This window comes from Narcine bancroftii, chromosome 6, assembly GCF_036971445.1.
Source record: "Narcine bancroftii isolate sNarBan1 chromosome 6, sNarBan1.hap1, whole genome shotgun sequence".
In the NCBI taxonomy this organism is placed as follows: Eukaryota; Metazoa; Chordata; class Chondrichthyes; order Torpediniformes; family Narcinidae; genus Narcine; species Narcine bancroftii.
This window is the reverse complement of record NC_091474.1, coordinates 41428590-41455392: the sequence shown is the minus strand read 5'-3', so window position 1 is coordinate 41455392 and position 26803 is coordinate 41428590. Positions and strand designations below refer to the sequence as shown.

The window sequence follows — 26803 nt, the reverse complement described above, 5'->3', positions numbered from 1 at the left end:
CATCTTTAAAAAGATCAGAAGTGGTCCTGTTGACCCTTGGGTTAAATTTGAAGGAACATGGAGATCATTTATTCATATGCTGGAGATCAGTATTGACATGAAGTGGCTGGTACATCAGTGAATGATGACTGGTGACTGGCACAATACACAAATATGCTGGAGGAACTCCTCTGGTCACCCAGCACCCACAGGAAGTAAAGGGTAAAGAACGTTTTGGGCCTCTCGTCGAGGTACAAATATACTCACACCTGCAAAGGACCCAGGCCTGAAACTTATTATAGTTTTTTACTTTCTATGATTGTTGCATGACCTGCTGAGTTTCTCCAGCACATTTGTGTATTGCGCTCGATCCCAGCACATGCGGACTTTCTTTTTAGCACTTGTGGCTGGTTTCCTCCAATCAAACCAACCGAGTTCAAGGATAGGGAGGAATTGATGGAACCGCTGCTGTGGTGCCCTCCTTGTGAGGAATAGCCTGCGTTCTGGCAGATGGAAAATATAAAATGCTTATCTCAGTATGTCTGTGCCTTCCTGCCCACTGACACAATGCTGGGGAAAGATACTGCTGTCAAGTGAGAGGACTAGGGTGAGGGTTGTGTTCAAAGATGGGAGTGAAGGGGTGGCTGAGGAACAAATGTAGTGAAGCATAGCAACACCATTGTTGGGTGTCAGGCTGCAGCATGAGGCAACTGGTGAGTTCTGATGGCAGGCCTGTAATCCCCAGAGTCTCTTCACACAGCCTGTCACTTGCAGTTGCATCAGCTGTCTGATCAGCCCACCCTGACACGAGCTGGAATCCCAATGAGCCCATGGGGTCCGGACCTCCCGGGAAGCCACGTGTGACCTTGTGTCAGAGGTATGGCAGCTGGCGAGCTGTTCAAGACCTGAATTGTTAACATAGGACACAGACAGGATGCAGAGTTGGGCAGAAAGGTTGGCAGATTAATTTCAAACTGGATAAGTGTGAGGTGATGCATTTTGAAAGGTCTAACCAGAAGGCTGAGTACAGGTTTAATGGTCGGTTACTTAAGAGTGTGGATGAATAGAGGGACCTTGGGGTGCGAATCCATAGATCCCTCAAGGTCGCTGCACAGGTTGATAGGATAGTTAAGAAGAACTATGGGATGCTGGGCTTCATTAATAAGGATCTTGAGTTCAGGAGTAGAGAGATCATGTTGTAACTCTACAAATCTCTGGTAAGACCACATTGTGTTCAGTTCTGGTCACCTCATTATAGGAAGGATGTGGAAACTATGGAGAGGGGGCAGAGGAGATTTACCAGGATGGTGTTTGGATTGGAAAACGAGTCTTGTGAGGCAAGGTTAGCAGAGCTGGGACTTTTCTCTTTGGAGCATAGAAGGATGAGAGGAGACTTGATAGAGGTCTACAAGATTATGAGAGGCATAAATAATGTGGATAGTCAGCACTTGTTTCCCAGGGTAGGGTCAACAGACACCAGAGGACATATCTACAAGGTGAAGGGAGGGAAGTTCAGGGGGAGACATGAGGGGTAAGTTTTTTTTTAAAGAGTTGTGGGTGCCTAGAATGCCTTGCCAGTGATGGTGATGAAGGCTGAAACATTGGGGGCATTTTAGAGACTCTTAGACAGGCACATGGATGAAAGAAAAATGGAGGTTAATGAGGTAGGGTGGGTTTAGTACTTTTTAAAAAAATGAATATATGGGTCAGCACAACATTGAGGGCTGAAGCGCCTGTACTACATTGTTCTATGTTGACATATGACTAACAAAGAACTTGGATATAACCTTAGAATGAGAGGAAAGAGCTTCTTCACCCACAGATGTGTAAAAATTTGGAACTATCTCCCAATAGGCTGTCATTATTGATCAACTGGTTGAAGAAAACAAAACATGAAGCTGAGATAAAGGCTTAGTGTTTGAATACCTGCCTCCTATTTCAAGTGCTCTTCAGGTCAGCTAAATCTAGTGCAGCTCCTTTTATGCTCCCTCTCCAATGTTTAACCAGGCAATCCCAGGCCTCCTTGGCTGAACACAGTTGGAGGTCTTTACCTTTGACAAGTTTCCCTCTGGAATCTAACTGGGAGATGTGAGGGGTGTAGCATTTTGGTAGTTTAACCAGGCTGGACTTGCACAGTGACTGGCAGAGCTTCTTAACACTGAACCAAACAATGTTGTAATAATGCTGCCCCAGTGTATCATTTTACATAGCATTCCAGAAGCAAAAGAGGCGTCACATGTAATACAACAGCCAGTCACATCCCTTTCCTGTCCTGACCTGCCAGCTCGCCCTTTTTACACACACGTCTATCCAGTGCTGTGACAACCTCTGCTTCTAGCTTAAAGGTGGGACTACAACGATTTTCCCCCCCCCCCATTCCGTCTTTGTACCTTTTATACAGAACGGCAATAAAGGTGCAATATTCCTGCCTTGAAGAGGTTGTGTAAAAGGATCTATTATTGGGCAACTTCCATTGACCTGGACCCTTGTAAGGAGGCCCTGGCTGTAGAAGGAGAGATGGGAGAAACATGATTTGGTCTCTCGAGATTGCTCTATCAAGATCATGGACAACCTTTTACATCAATCATTTCCCCGCACTCTCCCCATCTCCCTTGTTTCTAGAGATCCAGACACCTGTCAGTTTCTGATATAAATGAACTCCCAGATAAAGCCCCCTCAGCTGTATGGGGAAGACTTGCCGCTCTCCGAATAAAAACATTTCTCCTCGTCTCAGTTCTGATTGGCGAAGTAAGGGTGAGGTGCTCCGATTTTAAACTTCCGTATTTTTTTTTAACCTGTTTTATTTTCTGTGGGGTTTTGGTCAGTTGCTGGAGGTTGTTGGTTGCTTGAATTCCAGATTACAGGGATTTTGCTGTATAATTGCTGTAAGATGGTTTTCCATCAATAATTCCAGTCATCTTGTAACAAAGATCAACACAACATTTGCCTCAGTTTTTGCTTGCTCCACGTATATATTGGCCAGTGACCAGTGTCGAAGGATACTGACATCTGATTCCCATACCATCACCATTCATAACCCACTCTGCTTTTCTGTTTGCAGAACCAAAGGGGATAGATAATCTCAGTCATCCCATTAAATTCCACTTGCCGTGCTCCGTCCTTCTCACACAGCAGTCTCGGTCCCCATGAAGCCTCTTTCCATTCCTTGATCTAATCACAATCCCTACAAATTATCCATGATCAGCTTGGAAATAGGATATTTGGTCTCTTTTGACAAATCGTTAATGATAGATTGTGAATAATTGAGGCCCAACTATTGATCACTGTGTTATCCTGTTAGTCACAGCCTGCCTCCTGAGAAAGATCCATTGATTCTCATTCTGCATTCCATCTGATAATCAATTCTCCAACTGTTTCATCGAACTGTGCCCATTCCTTTCTTTCTTAAAATATTTTTATTGATGCGGTGGAGAGAAATATTACATATTATAAGCAGTACAACTTTGATTATCCAAAATCAGATTTTCCGAAATCCTCAGTTTTGCGAAAATTTTTCGGAGCCCAACTGACCAGGGACCTTGGGCTCTGGGCAGGACCGGGGCCTCGGTGGGGGAGGTGTCGGTGATCAGTGGCAGCCAGCATTTGTTTGGTGAGAATTAAACATTATTTTGTACTTAAAAGCCTTCCCTTGTTTGTTGTTTAAACACCTTTATAAGTGATTTGTTGTTGCTACTGGGCTGTTTTTAAAAAATGACTAGTTTCCAACAAAAAAAAACATTTATCCGACATAGTCCCGGTCCCAACCATATTGGATAATTGGAATTGTACTGTATTGTTTACATATTAGTTATATAACTTTTATATAGAGCAATCCAGAATATGAATCATAAATGATTTATACATGGTCTTTAGACAATGGTCGAATAAAGTAGAAATTCCCTTATTAAAAAAATCTTCACCTCATATTTGAATATTACAACATATTAATTGTTGGTTAATTGGACTAATCTCTTCTGTGCCGATTTGTAACTTCACTGACTGCTTCCTGTGTGGAATCTCATTGAATGCCTTCCAAAAATGCAAGTGACTGATTCCTTCTTACTAACAATGTTTTCACAGAATTTCAGTAGATTGGTCAAAAGTGGTTTTCATTTTACAAATTCATGTTTAGTCTGCAAAGGCCTGTCAGTTTTTTCAAAGTGTACAGTTATCACATACAGATTGCAAGATTTTCCCTAATACTGACGTTAGGCTAACATCCAACTGCCCTCTCTCCCTCCTCTACTCTTGCTCTGCCACACTGACAACTACATTGATGTTGCCTCATGTACCCACGATGAACTTGTCAACTTCATCAACTTTGCTACCAATTTTCACCTTGACCTCAAATTCACTTACTCCATCTCTGGTAACTCTCCCCTTTCTCGATCTCTCCGTCTCCATGTCGGGAGACAAAATATCTACAGACACCTTCGATAAATCTACCAACTCCCACAATTGCCTCGTCTACACCTCTTCCTGTTCTATTCATTTCTCTCAATTATTCTGTCTCCTCTGCTGCTATACCCAGGGTGAAGTCTTCCATTCCAGAACATCCGAGGAGTCCTCCTTCAGAAAACAGGGCTTCCCCTTGACTACCAATAACTCAGCTGTACCCACATCTCTTTTTCCTGCACATCTGCCCTGGCACCACCAGCCCCAAAATGTAACAAGGACAGGATTCCCTTTGTCCTCACCTACTACCCAACCGGGATGTTGGCTGGACTCTAGAAGTTCTTCTTTTTGCTGAGAGATGTTGCCACCTCTCGGAGAGTCTCAAACTTCAGCAGCAAGACCATGGCTTATATTACCCAAAAACTGCTTACCCAAGCACCTATTCCCAGCACAGCAAGAAAGATAAGCGAGCAAGCTAGCATGCTAGGCTTCAATCGAATAACATAATTTTCAGCTTATCACTTTGAATACAACGGATTATTTTGCATCAAGGCTAGGCCTCTGACAGTCTGTGACCAAAACAAGCAGGAAGATTAAATGTTCTTGGTACACAGATGTCCTTTCGTCAGATAACGGCATCTCTGGCCCCTCGGTGGAATTTAGCTTATGTCTGCTGATTCTAAAACACAAGCAGGTTCTCAGCCTTGCAGAAGGAAAGAGTGCAAAAGTAAGAAACACGGTTTAAATCTTCCATTACCCCACCTCTGCATCCAGGATATTATCCTCTGCAATTTCTGCCACCAACAATGTGATCCCATGACCAGGCACATCTTCCCCTCCCCTGTCTTCTCTGCTTTCCATAGAGACCGCTCCCTTCGGAACTCCTTCTTTCACCAATCATCCCCTTGGCGCCTAACCCTGTGACTGCAAGGAGTATTATACTTAAGCCCCACGCTTTCTCCCTCACCTCCATCTGAGGCCCCAAACAGTCCTTCAAGTGAAGCAATACTTCACTTGTGAATCTGTAAGCATCATTTAATGTACCCGATGCGACCTCCTCTACATCAGGGATTGTTTTGTTGAGCACTCACTCTGTCTGCTGGGACCCAATGACCAATCATTTTAATTTCACACACCATTGGCGCACGGACAGGTCTGTCCTTGGCCTGATGTCCTGCATCTGTCTTGGTAGTCTCCATCAAGATGCATTAATATCGACCTCCAGTTTCTGTGAACCCCTCCCCTCCCAGTCTCTCTCTTTCCCTATCCCTCTGTCACTTTCCTCCACCTCCCCAATCCTTTCCCTTCCTGATCAGAGAGCTACCCTTTGCCCTCTATCTCTTCTCAGCTTCTTTCAGGTTTATTGTCAGAGTTCATACATGATATCACATATAACCCTGAAATTCCTTTAGCCTGAGGGTATGGCAGAATTACCATTAATTGGTAGTGCAAAAAAATCAACTGTACACAGCGTGAACATGTAAACAATCAAAAGAACTGTAAACAGATAACAAATGTAAACAAAATGCAATGCAGAGAGAGCAAAGAAAATCAATAAAGTGCAAAAGTCAAAGTCTTTAATGAGTCCCTGATTGAGTTTGTTGTTGAGGAGTCTGATGGTGGAGGGGGAGCAGCTGTTCCTGAACCTGATGGGGCGAGTCTTATGTCATCTATACCTCTTTCCTGATGGTAGCGGTGAGAACAGAGCGTGTGCTGGGTGGTGTGGGTCTTTGATGATTGCGGCTGCCCCCCAACTACAGCTTTCCCTGGAGATGTGCTCAATAGAGGGGAGAGTTTGGCCTGTAAAGCCTTTCTCTTCTACCCTCCCACCTGTATCTACCTATTACCTATTAACTGTAAGTTCATTCCCTTCCCCCCTACTTTTATTCAGGTATCTACCTGCTCTTCCAGATTCCTTACAAAGATGTGTCAGATATGACACATTGACTGCCTTTTACTTCCGTATGGATGCCACGTGACCTGCTGAGTTCTTCCAGCATGTTTGTATATGGCACCCTCTTTCCATTGCTCTACAGAGGGATCACTGGGATTCCAGTTCACTGGAATGATTACAAAACCTGTCAACTATTTTTCATAATAACCAGAGCATCTACTATCTCTACTAGTGCTTCTTTCAGAATTTTGGCTTGAAGATCATTAGCTTCTTTGGAATTACCGACTCAGTACCAATGACCTCTGCTGCTTTTTAACTCTCACGCATCTCCTTCAGATCCTCCTTCATATTTGAAGTTTGTATACTATTTCTAGCAGTTTATTGTTTGTCTTGTTTTGTGATGGCAGATAGAAAGAATTTGTTTAATTCCTCTGCTATTTTGTTATTCCCCATTATAAATCCAAGCCCCACGCTTTGATTGTATATCTATTTAATCTCTCTGGTTGCTTCCTTTTATCACAGCTACAGACACTAGTATAGGACAGGCCTTTCACCTCACAATGTTGTGCCAACCTATGTAAACAGTTATCAAATTTTCTGCTCCCTCATACCCATAGCCCTCCATTTTTCTTCCATCCATGTGCCTGTCTAGGAGATTTTTTGAATGTCTCTATTATACCAACCTCCATCACCAACGATTGCACCTACCCCTCCCTGCATTTAAAAAAAAACCCTTATCTCTAACATCTCCCTTAAACTTGCCTCCACTCACCTTAAACCGGTCCTCTGGTATTTGCTACTGACACCCCAGGAAAAAAGCGCTGGCTGTCCACCCTATCTAAGCCCCTCTTAATCTTAAATGCCTCTATTATGTCTCCTTTCCTCTTTTGTCGTTCCAAAGAGGAAAGCCCCAGCTCTGACCACCTTGCCTGACTTATCCACATCCTGGTAAATCTCCTCTGCACCTTCTCCAAAATATTGATCTGTTTGCATGTTCTTCACCCATCTACTTTCACATTCTGTCTTTGCTAAGTTTAAAATGCCCCTAATCTTCAGGCCCAGTGCTACTTCTGACACAACAGACATGGCACTCGCTGGAAACTGAACGCACTCTGTAGGTCCAGCAGCATCAGTGGGCAAAAAATGAATGGTCACCGTTTCGAACCCAAACCCGTTAAGACTTGGCTTGAAACATCAGCAGTTCTTTTTCTCTCACTGATGCTGTTCAACCTGCTATTTTTGACAAATCTTGGACTTGATTCTGTTTTTGATTTCCCTTTTCTGTTGGTTTCTGTGCATTAAAGGACTAAAAGAAATAATGTACAATTTGCAGAAAGGTTAGAGATGGACTTTACCTACCATCCATCAAACTTGTATTTGGGTGGTACAGAACATCCGAGGAGTCCTCGGATGGAAGCGTAGTGGTTAAGACAATGCTTTATGTAGTGCCAGTGACTGGCGTTCAACCAGGGTTCAAATCTGGTGCTGTCTATAAGGAGTTTGTATGTTCTCCTCGTGTCTGTGTGGGTTTCCTCTGGGTGCTCTGGTTTCCTCCCACCACCCAAAACATACCAGGGGGTGTATGTCTTTGGGGTATAATTGGGTGGCACAGGCTGGTGGGCTGAAGGGCCTGTTACTGTGCTGTATATCTAAATTTAAATTCTCAATCACTCACAGCCAGTCCTTCACTCAGAGTTTCCTTTGTTTAGATTTTTCTGAATTGGGGTTTGGCTTCAATTTGTAAACTTAAAGTAACATTTGGACACTCTTTCCAAGATACACATAAGAAATATAGACATCAATATATATGAGCAGTAGAGTATGTCACTTGGCCCTACTTTCCAGTTTCCCAAAATCCTCATTTCACTAATTTTACAAAAAAAAAATTCCTGCTTCCTCTTTAAAAACCTCAATGATCTATTCTCGTCTCTGCAATTCTCTGGGAGGATAGCTTGAGTCTTCCGGATGATGGTGATCAGCTGATAAATGGGGCAGAGCAACAGCAGATGGAATTTCGTCCTGTTAAGTGTGAGGTGTTTCATTTTGTGAGGGCTGAACAAAGATTGGACCAGACAAAATGAATGGTAGGACCCTCAGGTGTCTTGAACAACAGAATCCTGAGATCCCGAAAGGTGGCAGCATTGACAGATGAGATGGAGAAGGAGACGTGGGATGTTGGCATTCATTAACTGGGGCACAGAACAGAAGGGCGTAATCCCATCAAGAACAAGATAATGCACTTTGGAAAGTAAAAAAGGGGTAGGATATATGGTGGGGCACAGCACTAAGGAATGGTAATGAACAGGAAGACCTGGGGTTCAAGTCTATAATTCCCTGAAAGTGACCACGCAGGTAGATAGGCTGATGAGGAAGGCCTATAGCATCCTTGCCTTCATGGGTCAATAAAGGTTATGATATATTACAATGTTACAAAACACGCTGGAATGGAATAGGAACATTGTGTGCAGTTCAGATCACCACCCTGCAGGGTGGATGTGGTTGTGCTGGAGAGAGTGCAGAGGAGCTTCTCCAGGCTGTTGTCTGAATTGGAAACTTTAGTTATGGGGAGAGATTGGATAGGCTGGGCTTCTTTTCCCTGGAGCAAATGAGGCTGAGGGGTGACCTGAAAGAAGTATGTGAGTTGAGAGTATCAAAAACAAGTTGACCTTCTGGCGAGAGGAATGAATTTTAAAGGGGATCTGAGGAGCAAGTTTCATACTCTGAGAGTAGATGATATCTAGAACTTGCTATCAGAAGAGCTGGGTGCAATCAGATGCAATTACGATGTTTAAGAAACGTTTAGACAGTCACTTAAATGAACATGGCATCGAGAATATGGACAAATGGAATTAGTGAAGACTGGCAAATAGGTTGGTAAGGATGTGATGGGCAGAAGGGCCTGCTTCTGCATGTAAAACCTGGTGACTAAGGCCTCAGAGGTTGTAGTTGGGTTGCAGCTAACTGCTGTTCTGGTGACCGGACTGGAGGAAGATGTGCTTCTTGGTTGGAAGGACTTTAGTGATGGGGAGAGATTGGAGAGGCTGGATTCCTTTTCCTGGAGTGGAGGAATCTGAGATGGGATAGGGGCACAGACAGGGTGGATGGTGAGAAACTTTCCCCATCTCGGAACTGTCTAAAACTAGAGGGTGTAGGTTGAAGATGAGGATGGGACAGTCGTTCTCAGCCACTGAGGCCTAACCAACTCCATTGTAACAACACATTTCAATTTTTAGCCCCAGCCTCTGAGTAATACAGAACAAAGAGCCATTTCATTTGTCTTAATTATTTGCCTCATCTGCCTGCCAAGCTTTTGTATCAACCACTTGAACACTTGGGTCCCTCTTATCTTTATTTATAAATGTTTCTCTCCTTTTAGATAATAAATAGTCTGCCTTTTGGTTCCTCTTATTGAAGTGCATGCCCTCAATACTTCCCTAAATTAAACACTATTTGCCACATTTTTACTCACTCTCTCAACTTGTATACATCCTGTCCAAATATCCTCATCACAGCATGCCCTGTCACTTACTTTCAGGACATCAGCAAATTTGGAAACTTGCATTCTGCTCCACTTTCATGTCATTAATATGGTTAAAAAAAATTGTTGAGGGCAAGAAATAATTTTCTGAACATTCCAAGAGGAGCAGCTGTGACGGTAGAGGTCAGTACCACCAGGGAGTGTGTGTGATGCCTTGTCAGGATGTACCAAGAGACAGGACAGTTATGACAGCTACAGACACCCCTCTTCCTGGGAATCTGATTATGATTTTCCTGTTTGTTAAAGTGCCAGACACCCATTTTAACCACTCCACAAATAATCTTGTTGCCTGTTGTTGGCTTGAGTGTGGAGTGGGCTGCCAGCTGGAATGCGGACTCAGCTTTGACCTTTAAGAAAAATTTGGATAGGTACATGGATGGGAGGGATATGGTGCGGATGCAGTCATTGGTACAAGACAGAATAATAGTATGACACAGACTAGATGGGCCCAAAAGCCTCTTTCTGTGTTATAGGTTATGGTTCTATGTGGTTTTCGGTGAATCTGTAAATTCAAAATGACGTTGGAGAGTGGTGACTTGTTTGCAGGCTAGCTGTATAGCAGGCAGAACAAAACTTTTCACTGAGATAAGCAAGAAATTCTGCAGATGCTGGGGTCTAGTGCAGAACACTGGAGAAACTCAGCAGGTCATCCTAAGGAAGCACTTCATTGAACAATCTAAAGGGGGAGTATGAACAGGGAAATTGGTTGTGACCACAACACAGTGATCTGCTTGAAGTATATATCTAAATCATCTTTTGCTAAAAAAAAGTAGTGGATGTGGCTGTATTCCCTTCCACATTTGAACAGTGCTGAGGCTGATCGCGATGAAAATTTCATTGAGAGGAACCGTGCAAATCCGTGTTCCCCCAACTTCACTCAGTAATGCCATTTGCAGGGGGGGAGGAGGCAGCTGCATTCAGATCAAAAGTAGGCAGCTCCTTCAAACAAAATAGATAAGCTCTTGAAATAATTTGCAGTGGTATAAAAATAGACAGGCTGGCCATGCATGCAGGCTGATAAGGAGCAGTGCTGTCTGTCAGTCACAGCTGGCGATCTTTGGGCTTTGCAGGCAGCAACGACGAACCAGTTGTCACACAGCCGTGTGGGTGCTTAAGCTGTAAGTGACACTGGGTCTGCAGCACCTCGGACGGACCATGTCCATCAGCTGCCCGGCACACTGTTTACTTTTCATAATCTTCATGCTGGCTGTTGTTGGGCAGAAAGTGTTTGAGTGCGAGGTGAATACTTCGTGGTCTGACACGTCAAATGGGAAATGCCCAATTCAAGGTTGATGGAGTAAATCTTTTCAACACTGGGGCTTAAAAACCAGCAATGTAACAAGTAGACTTTGATAAGGCCTATGCTGCTATTTAGCCTGATCTAAAATTCTTCATGTACTAAACACGGTGGGCGTGGCAGTTAGTGCGGTGCCTTTGCAGCGCTAGTGATCGGGTACCGGGGTTCGAATTCTGTGCTGTCTGTAAGGAGTATGGACATTCTCCCTGTGTCTGTGAGGGTTTTTTTGTGGAGGGTCCAGTTTCCTCCAACTGTTCTGGGGGTGTAGGTTAATGGGGTGTAAATTGGATTCATGGGCTGAAATGGCCTGTTACCATTGCCTTATGACTAAATTTAATTTTTTACAATATTCTTCTTCAGCTGGTGCAGAATATTTTTATGTATAGTTTTTTGCATTATGATACACTGACATTCTACACCCTGACACTTTCTGCTCTCTCCTCGTGTTGTACTCTAACATGTCCTCTTATGTCATGGCCTGTATATGAATCCTTGACCATAAGATGTTTTAATATACCATATGTGGCATTATGTTAAACATTTTTTATACTTCTGACTAGTTTCAACTTTATTGTCATGTTATACCTGGCACAGTGAGAAGGATTTTTCCACAAACTGTCTAGCAAGTCCCCTCTAACATATACAGTCATACAAAATAGTGTTACGAGCCCAAAGGACCCCAAAACCCAGCAGCAATAGATATTCTCCAAGACGAGTAGTTTTTAAAATAAAAGTTATTTTTAATCAACTTTAAACATGAAAATAGAATCAAACTTTAACTTATCTCTATATTCAACTAACCCAAATTAACACCCTTCTAATTCTAAGTATGATGTGTGTGTAAATTTAAGAAAAGTTCTTTGGTTCACAGTTCAATCTCACTTCTCCTTCCAAGTTCTCTGGATGCAGGCAATTCTTATACTGTGCACAGAATTTAACATGTATAAAGTTCACCAGGCTTTGGTGCTCGAAAGGTAAATGGTTACCGCTCAGGAAGGTTCTTGTAGGGTTTGCAGAGAGAGATTTGTTGTTCCAGGATTTCTACAACGGAGGTACCATCATTAGTCACCTCAATACTTGAGGTGATGAAACTTGCCCCATCAGGGTTTTCAGATGGTAACCTTCTCCTTCAGGCCACCACAGAGTTCTGTTCTGTTCCTCTTATTCCAAGAGAAACATCAGACAGATAGGACTTCCAGCCATCCATTGCTCTGGAACTTTCTGTTTCCAACCAGCTCTCCCTGGCTTGCTTCAGCCATTTTCAGTGTCACCCACACACTGACTGAGAGAGCTTGTTGAGATTGGTCTTCTCTCTCTCTCTCCTCAACTCCACTGCCATGTGACTCTCTCACTTGCCAAAACCCCCACCTTCTTCAGCAAACCACAGGAGTTCCTCCCCTTGGTCAAGCTGTTGACTTAGATAAACAAAACCCAGGAGTGACCTTTCTGTGAGCACACGGTAAGTACTTTTTAACAGCCAGTTTGTCACCTCCAAACAATGGTTATTAATTTCATGACGTCATTTCAATTAGCACCTATTTGTGAAATGTGCATAAAAGTCTCCAAAGATCCTGCAATGTTACTGAATATGAATTCTTCAGTATTTCAAATAAGATCTGTTTTAAAATGTGTGTATGTATGTAACCTACTCTAAATCTTACCAAATTCTCCCAATATTTATCCATTACAGTAGCACAATTACAGAACACAAGATCACAGTGAGAATTAGTATGTCAAGAAAATTCTTCTCAATTTAGTTAATTAAATAGCTAACACAAGTGGTAAGGTTCAAGCCTCCGCTTTATTGAGGGAGCATCCCACAGAGGTCTGGCGTCTGCACGAGTCTCACCTGACCTAATGTTACAGGAGTTGGTCTTTTGTAGGCAGAGATGAACAGTCCTTTCTCATATTTGACATGATCACGAAATTACTGAGACAAACAACTTTACAAAAGTTGTGTTTTACATGATCATGGGAACACAAAAGGTTGGTGATTAGAGAGCATTCTGTTCTTATCTAGCAGTTTGTTTGGACTTGTTTGTTCTTGGAAGACCTATTAATTAATCATTCTCTGAGTCATGGTATTAGCTTCACAATAACAGTTTTGCAATAACATGTTTTAAACTGAGTCATACTTTTTTACTTAGTTCAATATTAATTCCATTTCTTCCACAGTACATGTCAAGGGCAGCAGGAGAGCACTGTTGAGGTGTTTGTTCAGTAGCCCAATAGCTACGGGGAAGAAACTGTCCTTAAGCCTGTTGGTGCACTATTTCTCATTCTTTTTTTAAAATTTTATTTAAAGGTTTTATCACAGGAATAAAAAGAAAGATTACCTTAAAAGAAAAAATATAAAATAGAATAATATAATTACAATACAACATTAATAACCTAACTTAATTCAATCTACCCCCCCTACCTATACAAGAACTAAAAATCTATATATATTAAAACAAACCCACCTTCCCCTCCCCAAAATAAAGTGAAGAATTAGTAAAATTAATAATATTGTATATTAAAAAAAACACACACAAAAAAGAAAAATATGACAAATAAAAATAATTTAAAAAATTATCATATCACATCTAAGAACATACTTAAATCAAACTTAATTGCATATATTTAACAAATGGAGTCCACTTCAACTTATAAAAAGACATCTTATCTTGGATTTAAAAAGATATCCTTTCCATAATTAAACAAGACTTCATCTCTAAATGCCACCTGTCCAAAGTTAATATATTTCTATCTTTCCAAGTAGACGCTATACATTTCTTGGCCACTGCTAAAGCTAAATAGATAAAAGAAATCTGATAATCATTTAATCCTAAATCGATTAATGATTGCATATTCCCTAATAAAAATATATCAGGATCTAATACAACACAAATATTATATAATCTATTAAATATAGATTGAATACCTTTCCAAAACTGTTGCAATCGGTCACAGGACCAGACAGTGTGTAAAAAAAAAAAAAAAAAAAAAAAAAAAAGTACTGGCTGTCTGGTCACAACGAAAACAACAATCTGACTTACTAAGACCAAATTTTTTTAATTTTTCTGGTGTTAAGTATAATTGATGTATAAAATTATAATTAATCATCGCTAATCTAGCATTAATCAATTTCCGAATACTATTTTGACAAATTTCCATCCAGGCTTCTTCAGCTATTGTAGAACCTAAATCTTTTTCCCATTTCAACTTATCTTTATCCCAATCTTTCTTACTTTCAATTTCTTGTAAAATACAATACAAATCAGATATATACCCCTTTTCTGGTATTGAAAGTACATATTTCTCAAAGCTAGTTTCGGGCAATAAAGTCATTTGCCGACCACATATCTGTTTTACAAATGATCTTAACTGATAGTACACAAATACAGAATTTCCATTAATACCAAATTTCCTTTGTAATTCCTCAAAAGAACAAAAATGTCCTTCAAAAAAACAATCAGATAAGTTTTTTATTCCTTTCCTTTCCCATTGTTTCAAAGTGGTATTGGAGACCGTAAAAGGAACAAGTTGATTATTATATAATGGCAATCGCCCAGACCATTTATTTTTAAGCCCCATTTTATCAAGTTTACTCGTCCATAGATTCAATAAATGTTTCAATATTAGTACATTGTAAGTTCGTAACAAATTTTTATTCCATCAAAACAAAAATTCATATGGAGATTTTTCTAAAATAACAGTCAATTCTATCTTTGACCAACTGGGCGGATCCTCCATATTCATTAGTGCACTAAGAAATTTAAATTGAGCTGCCTCATAATAATATTGAAAATTGGGTAATCTCAAACCTCCAAATTGAAAGTCCCACATCAATTTTTTCATTGCTACCCTCGGAAATTTTCCCTTCCATAAAAATTCTCTAACTGCTTTGTATAAATCCTTAAAAAAAACTTAAAAAAAAAGGAATTGATTGAAATAAATATTGCATCCGAGGAAAAATATTCATTTTTATAGTATTAATCCTCCCCAATAAACCTAAAGGTAAGTCCTTCCACCTAATCAAGTCTAATTTAATCTTTTTTATTAAGGGAAGGTAATTAATTGAATATAAATCTTGATATTCTGTATTAACATTAATTCCCAAATATTTAATTTGTTTTGTCCACTTCAATTTCGTAATATTTTTATATATCGAATAATCATCTTTACAAATTGACAAAATTTCACTTTTAGCCCAATTTACCCTATAACCAGATAATTGACCATAATGTTCTAAAGATTCTTGAATTGCTGGTAAAGAAATATCAGGGTCCACCAGGTATAATAAAACATCATCTGCAAATAAATTAATCTTATATTCTTCATTCAAAACTCTCATACCCTTAACATTTTCATTTTGACGTATTAACTATGCCAAAGGTTCAATAACTATAGCAAATAAAGCAGGTGACAATGGACATCCTTGTCCAGTAGACCTTGTTAAATCAAAAGATTCTGAGATCTGTCCATTAGTAGCAACTCTAGCCTTCGGACTATTATATAAAGCCTTTATCAATCCAATAAACGAAGAACCAAAATAAAATTTCTCAAGTACTTTAAATAAAAACTTCCATTCCACTCTATCAAAAGCCTTTTCTGCATCTAATGAAACCACTATTGGATAATTCATTTGAAATTTAGATTTATATATCAAAGTAATTAGTTGCAAAATATTATCAGATGCATATCTATTTTTTATAAATCCTGTTTGATCTTTATGTATTATTTTAGGTAAATATTGAGCCAATCTATTAGCCATAACTTTAGCTACAATTTTATAATCTACGTTTAACAACGATATTGGTCAATAAGAAGAAACCTGTAAAGGATCTACTATTTCTCATTCTTGAACCTTCTCCCCAGTGGGTTATGTCCGGGTTGAATGTTCTGCATTATGTTGGCTGTATACCTCAGCAGCAGGAGTTAATGGAGAGGAGGGAAGTTTGCTTGATGCTCTGAGGTGTGTTTGCCAGCTTCTTCTGACCTTGAAGAAAACAGTTTCCATCCCACATGGTAATTTAACCAGTTAGATTGCTTTTGATGGAGCAAAGAGATGGGGGGGGGGGGGGATGGGGGGAACATATTAAACTTCTGGAGTCATCTGAGAAAGTAGAGGCATTGGTGAGCTCTCATGATTGTAGCATTAGCATGGTTGGTCCAAGTTAGGTCATTGGAGATGTTTATTCCCAGGAAATCAAAACTATCTACCGTCTCCATTTCAGTGCCACTGATGTGGACAGGGGCGTGGGCTCTTGGCCCTCTCCTGAAATGGATGATCAGCTCCTTTGTTTCACTGACATTGAGAGTGAAGTTGTTCTCTTGGCATCAGACCACTAGACTTTCAATAGCTTTTCTGTATTCTTTCTCATTTGATACTCAGTCCTCAACTGCGGTGTCGTCGGTGAATTTGTAGTTGGAGTTGAATCGGTATTTGGCTGTAGAGGGAGGACAGTGGAGGGCTGATTACATCATTTGCAGAGCACTGATGTTAAGTGTGAGTGTGGAGGAGATGTTGCTACCCACCTTCAATGAGTGCAGTTTATTGGGCAGGAAGTCGATTCCAGATACAGAGACCAAGATCCTGAAGTTCAGAGTTGGGGGCTGTAGTGTACAAGGTGCTTTTTGCAAGACTTAGCCAAGTAATGCTGTACCATTTTTTAAAAAAGGATATAGGAGGCCATTTAGCCCATCATCTCTGAGCCACCTCTCAAGAGCATTACCCTTTCTCACTTATTTATCTGTGATATGGCCATCAACACCTCCCTGATTCCTCTGCTACCAGTTTACACAAGAGACCGGAATCAATGAACGCAAAATCTTTGGGATTTGGTAGGAAATCAGAGCACACAGGGGAAACTCATGTGGTCACAAAGGAAAACATGTAGGCTCCACACAGACAGCATCAGAGGCCAGGAATGAACTTGGCTCACTGGAGCTATGAGGCAGTGATCCCAACTGCTGAACATTCTTAAGCCAAAGCAGGAGTATTGCATCCCATCCTGGTTCCCACATTTTGGAAGGATGTGAAGGTCTTGGAGAGGATGTAGGAAAGATTAACAAGATGGTTCCAGAGATGAGGGACTTCTGCTCTGGGAATTGGTCTTCATCTGTCAGAGTGTTGTATAGAAGTCGGGAGGTCATATTGTTGGAGAAATCATTGATGAAGCCCCATTTGGAGTATTGTCTCTGTTTTGGTCACCGTGCTACAGGACAGATGTCAAGCTGGAGAGGATTTACAAGGATGCTGCAAGGATGCAAGAGCCTGAGCTATAGGGAAAGGCTGAGCAGGCTAGGGGAGGGCAGAAACAGGAGGGGTAATCTCATACTAGGTCATGAGGAATAGATCAGTTGGATGCAAATAGTCTTTTGCCCAGAGAAGGGGAATCGGTAACTAGATGACATAGGTTTAAGGTGAGGGAGGAGCGATTTAACAGGAAACTGAGGGGTAACTTTTTTTAATGCAGAGGGTGGTGGGTGTATGGAATGGGCTGCTGGAGGAGGTGGTTGAGACAGGTACTATTACAAAGTTTAAGAAAAAATTTGGATGGATCCATGGATTGGATGGGTTTAGAGGGAAATGGGCCAAATGCAGGCAGATGGGTCTAGTGTGGATGAGACATTTTGCCAAGTGGGGCCTGTTTCCACACTGTTCCCACTTTATAGCACCTTTCATACTGGCAACCCACTAAATAGGCGAATAAACGACTTGTGTTGCAGAATTGGGTGAGCCGTTCACACTGGACCATGAATTCCCTGGTTCATATCGATATTGTGGATCTAAAGGGGAGTGGGGGGTCCCACCTCCAGCGGTGTCATTCTGAATGATGTATTACATATTCGCAGGAAAGTGAAATCATAGCGGGAATAAAGCACACACGGGCTCAATTAATAAAATTTATTGTGGTGGGCTTCAGACTGTTCAAACTTAAGACAAACCCTCAGACCAAACCTGCACTCTGCGCGCGCTGACAGCACCGCTGTCTGTTCTGTGACAGCTCCACCAGCCAAGCTCTGCGATAGCCCCACCAACTGCTCTGCGATAGCCCCATCAGCCACCCTGTGAAATATAACTGCTCTGATATTAAAACTTCTAGACTGACACATGCACGTAGGCATTAATCTCACTACTGATACCCGGTCGACCGTTCATACTGCAGCCAAGATAACTGCAAGTCAATTCAGCCGGGCTCTGATATAATCCCCTATCAAGTATCAGAGCTCGGTTGTTTTTTTTTTAACCATCCCTGCCCTGTTGTGAGTGTTTACACTGCCAGGTGACCTGCTAAATATTCACTAAATTGCCCTGTTCAACTCTCGTTATTTGGCAGTGTGAAGGGAATGAGGGGAGGCCTTTGAAAGATTGGTGGAAATGATTTGTATGGGACCAGGGGTCATGGATTTAAAATCATGGATAGAAGGTGCAAGGATGATGGGAGGAAAATGTTTTTACTCAGAAAGTAGCCACATTCTGGAATTCACTGCCCAGAAGGAGAATGGGAACAGAATCAATCAGTGCCTTCAAACGGGAATGGATAGGTCTTTGAGGGAGAATAACTTCCAGGACTGTCGAGAGAGGGGAAAGGTACTGAATCTGATGGAAGGAGTTAGCACAGGGTTAAATGACCCAAAGATTTCCTTCAATGTCAGAACAATGATTTCTTTTAAAAATATTTTTATCGAGTTTAATAGAAAAACCCCTTTATACATGGTCTTCTAATTAAAAGCATAAATCAAATCGTATCACATACATATCACATGAACATTGTAAATCAGAATTATTTACTTAACTTATCCCTTTCAAAGCAGCAAATTCGATGATTATATTAACAGATAATTCAGTCCTCATAATATACCCAAAATTATTGTTGAATAGAAAATATACAAGATATAATTAAGATTCCCTTGTATATTTTAAAAGAAGGATTTTATACTTCTCAGGTATTTTGTCTTATTCTGTGATGTGACCACTATTAAAGATCCACAGTTCAACCCATCTTTACCTAGTTTATCTCTACAAATAACAAGAAAAGAGAAAAAAATACCCTAATAATCCAATCCCTCCCTCAAAATAAGTTTAACTTGTCTAAATTCTATAGGTATGAATCGATTACGACGTTCAGATACCAGAGAGGGAGTCTCTGGAGCCGGAAATTTTCATTGTGATAAATAACCCATGAATGGGCCTCACATCTTAATAAATTCAAACCTTATATCTTTGATGTTAGATCTGATTTTTTTTCCCCAAACTTGGGTAAATAAGACACGGCATCCTATAACCATTGAATATGAGTGAGGGAAGAGTTACCTTTCCACTTCACCAGAATTGCTTGTCTAGCTATCAGTGAGGTAAAATCTAAGATTCTCTTTTGGGATGAAGTCTCTTTTTGAGAAAAGCAAAATAAAGCAATTATTTGATTGCTTGGTTCTAATTTGATATTAAGAATTGCTGATAAAGTTTGGAAAATATATTTCCAAAATTTTTATAAGTTGGGGCACTCCCAAGCCACATGAATCAATGAAGCTTTGAAGACTTTACTGATGTGTAAAATCAAGTGGGAGCCTCCTGAGATTATTTCTTTATTTTTTTTAATTTTAATTTTTTGAGATCCAGCTCAGTAACAGGCCTTTCTGGCCCACACACCTGTGTTACCAGATACACCCCATTTGTCCAATAACCTACTAACTCTGTATATATTTTGGAATGTGGGAGAAAACTGGAGGACCTGGAGACTCGAGAACATGCAAGCTCCTTCCAACAGTGGCAGATTTGAACCAAGGTCACTGGTGCTGTGATAACTGCTACACTAATCGTGCCACTCATTTTCTCAAGTAATTCAACATAGAATGGTTTAACTGATTTTTCTCTGACATTTCCTGGATTTGAAGATTCTGTCCTGCAAATCTTTTAATCTCAATACTTATCCAGCTCCCTTTTAATTGTTACAATTGAATCTGCCTCTCCTGACCCCAGTCATGCTGCATTAGAATGTTCATTTCACTTTTAACTATTTTGTCCATCCCCTTCATCTTTTCTTTACCTCCTCAGAATTTTCTTCAAACCCAAATAGCCATGGGAAGTCCCAGCTGGGCTCAGGCAGTACAGGAAATCAGCTGAAAGTCAATCTCCCACTTCACATAAGCATACCAACTCTGGCTGGAGATATACCTGGATAGATTTGTCAATAGTTTCTCCCTCTCTATCCTGATTTTTAAATCCCCTGTCTGTTTCTCTCACTACTTGCTTTGTTCCAAGAGGAACAGCCCCAGGCCATCCATGGAACTAAAGTCCCTCATCCCTGGGTTTATTCTCGTAAATCTCTTCCACATCCTGTCTTAATCCTTCACAGATTTCCAATAGCATTGGTCCCAGAACAGACAGGCTACCAGAGAAGGAATCCAGAAAAAAAAGAGGAAATGCAGAATAAAAAGGGCGACAATTTTATCATTGGGGTCTTGCCATTTGTAAAAGAAATTGGGAGGCACTTTTCTGTTGAAAATTTAGAATGACTGGAGGTCAAATGAAATTTCAAAGAATAAAGCTGGCAGTTTAGTTTGGAAAGGTTTTTGAGAGACACGGTGCAGATGTTGGATAATTAGAATGGAAGCACAGATGGAGTGAATGAGAGCTTGAAGGCCTCCTCCAGAGCTCCCAATGTGTTATTGGCACCAAATGAATCCCTTAGCCTTGCCTTCAAATCTCTCCATGTGTTTTCCCTGCAACCTCCACTGGACTGAACCATTAACATGTCCCTGCTCCTCTAATTCTGGAAATGTTTTCATTCCCAAAACTGATGTTCCATCAGTTGGAACCAACTCCTCCCTGAATCTCTAATCTTAAAATGTGTCTCCTTAACCAAGCTTTAAGTCGCACCCTTGACACACTCTCTTCTCCCTCTTTCAACTGGGGAGAAGTTCTAAAAGTGTGAAAGCACACACCAACAAACTTAAAGATGGTTCCTTCCCCAGACATCAGGCTCCTGAATGAACTCCATAACATGCTGCTCTTGACTGGTGCTAATTGATCTTTTTTCCTCCTACACTCTAAAGCCCCATTTCCACTGGCACCTTGTCCCAGGAATTAACTGGGACAGACCGGGTCCAGTAGAAAAGGAACACTGTCCGAAGGTCAGCGTCAAATGATGTAATTTCACACTGGTGATTAACCGCCTCTACCCCTGCTCATATCCCTGGCATTTGCTGATAAAACCAGTGGAAAAGGGACAGCAGAAGGTCACCTGTTGCCAGTTGAAGATAGAACACTCCGATCCCCGGGGATGAGTTGTGTTCAGTGGAAAAGCAATTAGTGTCCCAGTTAAGGGTGGCCCAGTGGAAACAGCACAAAGGGCTTCCTATCCCGGGACACTGCACAGCCAATTAACTGGGATGCCAGTGGAAAATAGGGGCTTATAATTCTGCTCTTTACAGGGTGGCATGAATGATAGAGATAATCTGTAAGCCTACTTGCGGAAGTATCCTCACCTGATATATTGTGTCAAATACAGATCAATTCACCCACTGTAAATCACAAAAATCTGTGGATACCCATGGTTGAGGTAAAAACACAAAGTACTGGAGAAACTCAGCAGGCAACAGTGACCTTTATGTAGCAAGGGTAAAAATACATAACCGACGTTTCGGGCTTGAGCCTTTCATCAAGGTATGAGAGAATTTTGGCAGGTGTCTGAACCAAAAAAAGTGGGGGAAAGGTGCCAAAGGTAGGAGATGATGGGTAAATAAATGAGGGATGGAACAGCAGTGATTGGGGGGGGGGGGGAGGAGGGTTGGCTGAGTGGGTAAGGGGGAAGGAAGGGGAGAACTGGAAAAATTGGAAAGGGGGAAGGGAAAGAGAAGACGAGCAAGTTTAGCAAAAAGCAGAGATGATGTTAATGCTATCTGGCTGGAGGGTACCCAGATAGAAAAAAGGTGTCGTTCTTTCACTCTGTGGGTGGTCAGTGTGGGACAGACATGTGAGTCTGGGAGTGTGACTCAGAATTGAAATGGTTGGCTACTGCGAGGTTTTGCAGAAAAGAGGTGCTTAGCGAAACAATGTAGAGAAGGCCACAAAAGGAGCCCCGGATGCAGTTAATCAGTCCTGTGGGTATACAAGTGAAGTGTTGCTTCACTTGAAAGGCCTGTTTGGGGCTGCTGACCATGGTAAGAGAGAAGGCGTGGACGCAAATGTTGCATCTCCTGCAGCCACAGGGGAAAGTGCTGAGGGGGCACAATGGGTGGGGAGGGATGAGTACACGAGGGAATCACAGAGGGAGCGAACCCTATGGTAGGCCCAGAGGGGAGAAGGGAAAATGTGTCTGGTGGTGGGATCCTGTAGTAAGTGCCGGAAATTTGGGTGGATAATGTGTTGGATGTAGAGGCTGGTGGAGTGGAAGGTGAGGATGAGGGGGATTCTACGTTTGTTGTCTGGGGGCAGAGGGGGCCAGGGCAGATGAGCAGGAAATGGAGGAGATGTGGGTGAGGGCTGAGTTGATAGTTGGGAAACCACATTTGTGGAAGAAGGCAGACATTTCGGAATATCTGGACTGGAAGTCCTAATCTTGGGAACAAATGTGCCAGAGATGGAGAAATTGAGAGAAGGGAATGGAATCCTTTAAGGGGACAGGGTGTGAGGAAGTGTAGTCCAGGTAGTTGTGGGAGTTGGAAAGTTTGTAGTATATGCTGGTGGAAAGCTTATCTCCCGAGATGGAGGCAGAGAGATCCAGAAAGGAGAGAGTATTGTTGGAGATGGACCAGGTGAGTTTGAGATCGGGATGGAAGTTGGCCATGAAGTGGATGAAGTTAACAAGCTCATCGTGGTTGCATGAGGCATGATATACTGGAGGAAGAGTTGAGGGAGCTTGCAGCATGGATTGCCCCTCAAAGCCCACAAACAGGCAGGCATAGCTGGGACCCATGGCTACTCCTTTAATTAACCCATTGCATTTCACTTTTCCTTAAACATTAGTTCCTGAAAGGGTTAACCACAGAACCACACTCAGAGTCTGAAGTATATGTGTGACATTCAATATTCTCACTGGGCAATGGAGAATGGACAAAGCATGTCCCACAGCTGTAATCAAATCACATAAGAGACAATATTCATCTTGCATGCTTGGAGCTCAGTTAACTGTGTGGACTGTTGATGATGCAGCTTTCAGGTTCAGTGACAGCCCATTTCCTCACAGCAATCTTGTGATGGACTAATGAAAGCCAGGAGGCAGCAGGCGTGCCTGACCATTCACTCACTGCTATCAGTGTATCGGCACTCAAGGATCCCAGCATCAGTGTGGCCCCAAGTCTTATGTAAAACAGCTACAGGCTATTTAAATGCTGTTTGAACAACAGTGCAGTGCATTGGCATTGCTAGACACTCCACAGGAGTGCAGTCAAAGATCTGCCACATTAAAAGGGAGTGTTTGGTCCTCTGTAGAAGCCTCACCTTCAACCCATCCACCTACACCTAAATGAGTTCCACACACGCCATGATGCCAACTCTTTTTCTGTTACCTCCACCTCCGGGCCCACTTCCATGACAGTGAACCCCCACACCCCAGACCCTTTCTCTCACTTCAAGCCTTCTTCCTCCTCCTGGATACCTCCTCCTGGCCAGCTGCCCGCTCTGGACCTTTATTTTCAACTGTCAACTTCACCACCCTCTCTTGTATTCCAACCTCACCTCCTCAGAACGCTCTGCCCTCCACTCTCTCCGCAACAATCCCAACCTCACCATCAAACCTGCAGACAAGGGTGGTGTGGTTGTGGTCTGGTGCATTGACCTCTACTTTGCCGAGGCCAATCGACAGCTCTCAGACACCTCCGCCTATCGACTCCTCCCACAGGACCTCACCACTACACATCAAGCCACTGCCTCCAACCTCACCACCTCTGGTCACCTCTCCTCGCCATGGCCATTCTCTCCCACCCATATACTGCCTGTTTCTACCTTCTACCCAAGATACACAAACCAAACCACCTGGGAAGATTCATTGTTTCTGCCTGCTCCTGCCCCACCGAACTAGTTTCATCTTACCTGACTCTATCTTTTCTTCCCTGGCCTAATCCCCCTCCACCTACATCCACGACACCTCACATGCCCTCCATCTCTTCAATGGTTTCAGATTCCACAGGACCGCCTCATTTTCCCGATGGATGTCCAATCACTTTATACCTCTATCCCCCACACAGGTCTGAAAGCACTTTGCTTCTTCCTGGACCAAAGACCTGACCAATCACCCTCTACCACCATCCCCCTCTGCCTGGCAGAACTTGTTCTCACTCTAAATAACTTCTTCTTTAACTTGTCCCACCTCATCATCAAGGTGCATCATCAACAGTCCACACAGTTAACTGAGCTCCAAGCATGCAAGATGAATATCGTCTCTTATGTGATTTGATTACAGCTGTGGGACATGCTTTGTCCATTCTCCACTGTTCAGTGAGAATATTGAATGTCACACATGCTTCAGTCACTGAAACAGTTGACTCTGAGTGTGGTTCTGTGGTTAACCCTTTCAGGAACTAATGTTTAAGGAAAAGTGAAACGCAATGGGTTAATTAAATATTGTGATTCAATGAGTTAGTTAAATATATGCTTTTAAAAGGGATTAGAATTGGGTTAGCTGTGAGGTTGCATGCATTTCACAGACAGAGCCTTGAAAAATCTGAGGGCAGGTGCAAACAGAAGGTTCTGGGATTTAGTAACATGTGCACGCAGACCCCAGAAACTGAAACATTTGCAGAGAGTTGGGGCCATGTGTTTTTTGTAAAGCCTGGAAATTGGGACATTTGCAAACTGAAACAAAAAAATAACAGTGCCTGGAACATCAGGAGGGGAGGGGCAGAGAAAGAGAGAGAGGGAGTTAGCAGGAGGCAGCCTGAGAAAAGGCTGGACAGAAGAGGAACCTACTGAAAAGGCTGGATAGAGTTCTCATATGGTAGCCTGAGTGTCTCTCTGTGGAAATCAGGCTAGTCTTCCCGGTGAAGCGAAGAGGAGAACTCTGAGAAGAACCTGGAAAGAAGACAAGTTTCTTCTGGAAGACACTCCTGTTTGGGGTGTCCAGCAAGCAACATCCATCTCTCTGTAACCCTCCACAACTTTTCTGCCTGGTAATTCTAAGTAAAGCACTGAAGTTTGCTTGAGTGTAATGACTGTTTGATTCTGTGTGCAGGTTTGAAGATTACTGGAAACTGTAGCCTTGGAAACGTGGACAGTGGAAGAGTGGCCAGTAAAAAGGACTTTCTTGAAAACACATTACATACACATGCGCTTAGATTAGGTTGGGGGGTGAGGGAGGGATTGTGTAAATAACTTAGTATTGAAACGTTAAGTGTTGATTTTGTAGTTTTATGCTCAGAGAATTAAACTAATTTTGTTTAAGGAACCATTGCTTTGGTGTATTTCTGTTGTTGCTGGTACATGGGGGTTCACTGAACTCGTAACAAAAGCCTCATCTTCTTCAGAATTGGCCTGGAGTCTAGGAATAGTCTAAAAGTCTAACGATTGGGGCAGCACACGTAGCGGTTAGTGCCACGCCTTTACGGTGTCAGTGATCAGGACCGGACCAGGATTCGAATCCCACGCTGTCTGTAAGGAGTTTGTACATTTTCCCTGTGTCTGCATGGGTTTTCCCCAGGGACTCCGGTTTCCTCCCACCATTCAAAATGTACCGGGGGTGTAGGTTAATGGGGTGTAAATTGGATGACACGGACTCGTGGGCCGAAATGGCCTGTTACTGTGCTGGATGTCTTTAAATTTAAACAATCCTAGCTTAATAACCTGACAGAAAGATGATAAAGTAAAAAAGTATCAATTTTTAAATTTTTGTTGGGTGAATGGCAAAATGAGGACCTGTATTGAAATCTCCAGCCAGAGTTGTTCTTGTATGATGGGTGAAGTGGGAGATTGACCTTCTGATTTCCCTTAGCCCAGGAGATTTTTTATGGCTATTTGGTGAATGAATTTCTGAGGAGGCGAAGAAGCATTGATGCAGTTGGTCTTGTAAAGTGCCTGACTTGCTTTGGGAATTCAGCTGGATCAGTTTCAAGTCTTGTCCTTGCTTAGATGAGCGTAGGATTTGGTGTTTGTAACTTTAACTTGGGCTCCTGGTTCCAAAGATGCACACATGCAAAAACCTACTCAATCTGATCAGAAAACCTGAGATCATCCAACATAAAATCATGATTGTGATGTTTGTTTTATTGTAATAAAGAAACTTGAATTCTTTTGAAACAACTATACTTTATTAGTTAAACAACTCACACCGTGTGGAGGCATCCATCTTGAATCCAACCCAAGCTGCAACCAACTCATCTCCCATTCCCTCTAGTGGTTAGGAGAGCCACTAACACTATCACTTTTCCCCTTTCCTTGAGATGTTAATTTAACAACATGACACACTAATACAGTATTCATTTCAATTTACAGTTCAACACAAACATAAACACAAACATCAGCAGCACAAACTTTTTAAGTGTGCAGTTTCTCTTCTACAGATTCATTCTGTCAGGTGCTTTGATAACATGTGTTGATCTTCTTAACACAGGTGCTTGTGTCGGCACTGTTGGTCCACTACTGTCTAGCGCTGGTGGTGATTCCTCTTGCAGTGCAGGCTGGATCTTCTGCATTTCTCTGTTCCTGCAGTGTGTTTTGCATTTTCAGCAGGCCCTTTCGATTCCTTCTCAGTATTTGACCCTCCTCTGTTCTGACAGT

The 26803-nt window shown here is 42.0% G+C and overlaps 1 protein-coding gene across 4 annotated transcripts in view; it reads left to right on the top strand.

Annotated features, from left to right (window-relative positions):
* Positions 1–26803, top strand: part of LOC138736003 (cas scaffolding protein family member 4-like) — a 94048-nt gene that overhangs the window by 9432 nt on the left and 57813 nt on the right. The window contains exon 1 of one of the 4 annotated variants that reach the window (XM_069884772.1): positions 9885–9929. The exons of the other annotated variants lie outside the window; for them this stretch is intronic. The gene's annotated coding sequence lies outside the window, so the exon portion shown is untranslated. Of the gene's footprint in view, positions 1–9884; positions 9930–26803 lie in introns of those variants that run through there. 4 annotated transcript variants of the gene reach the window in all.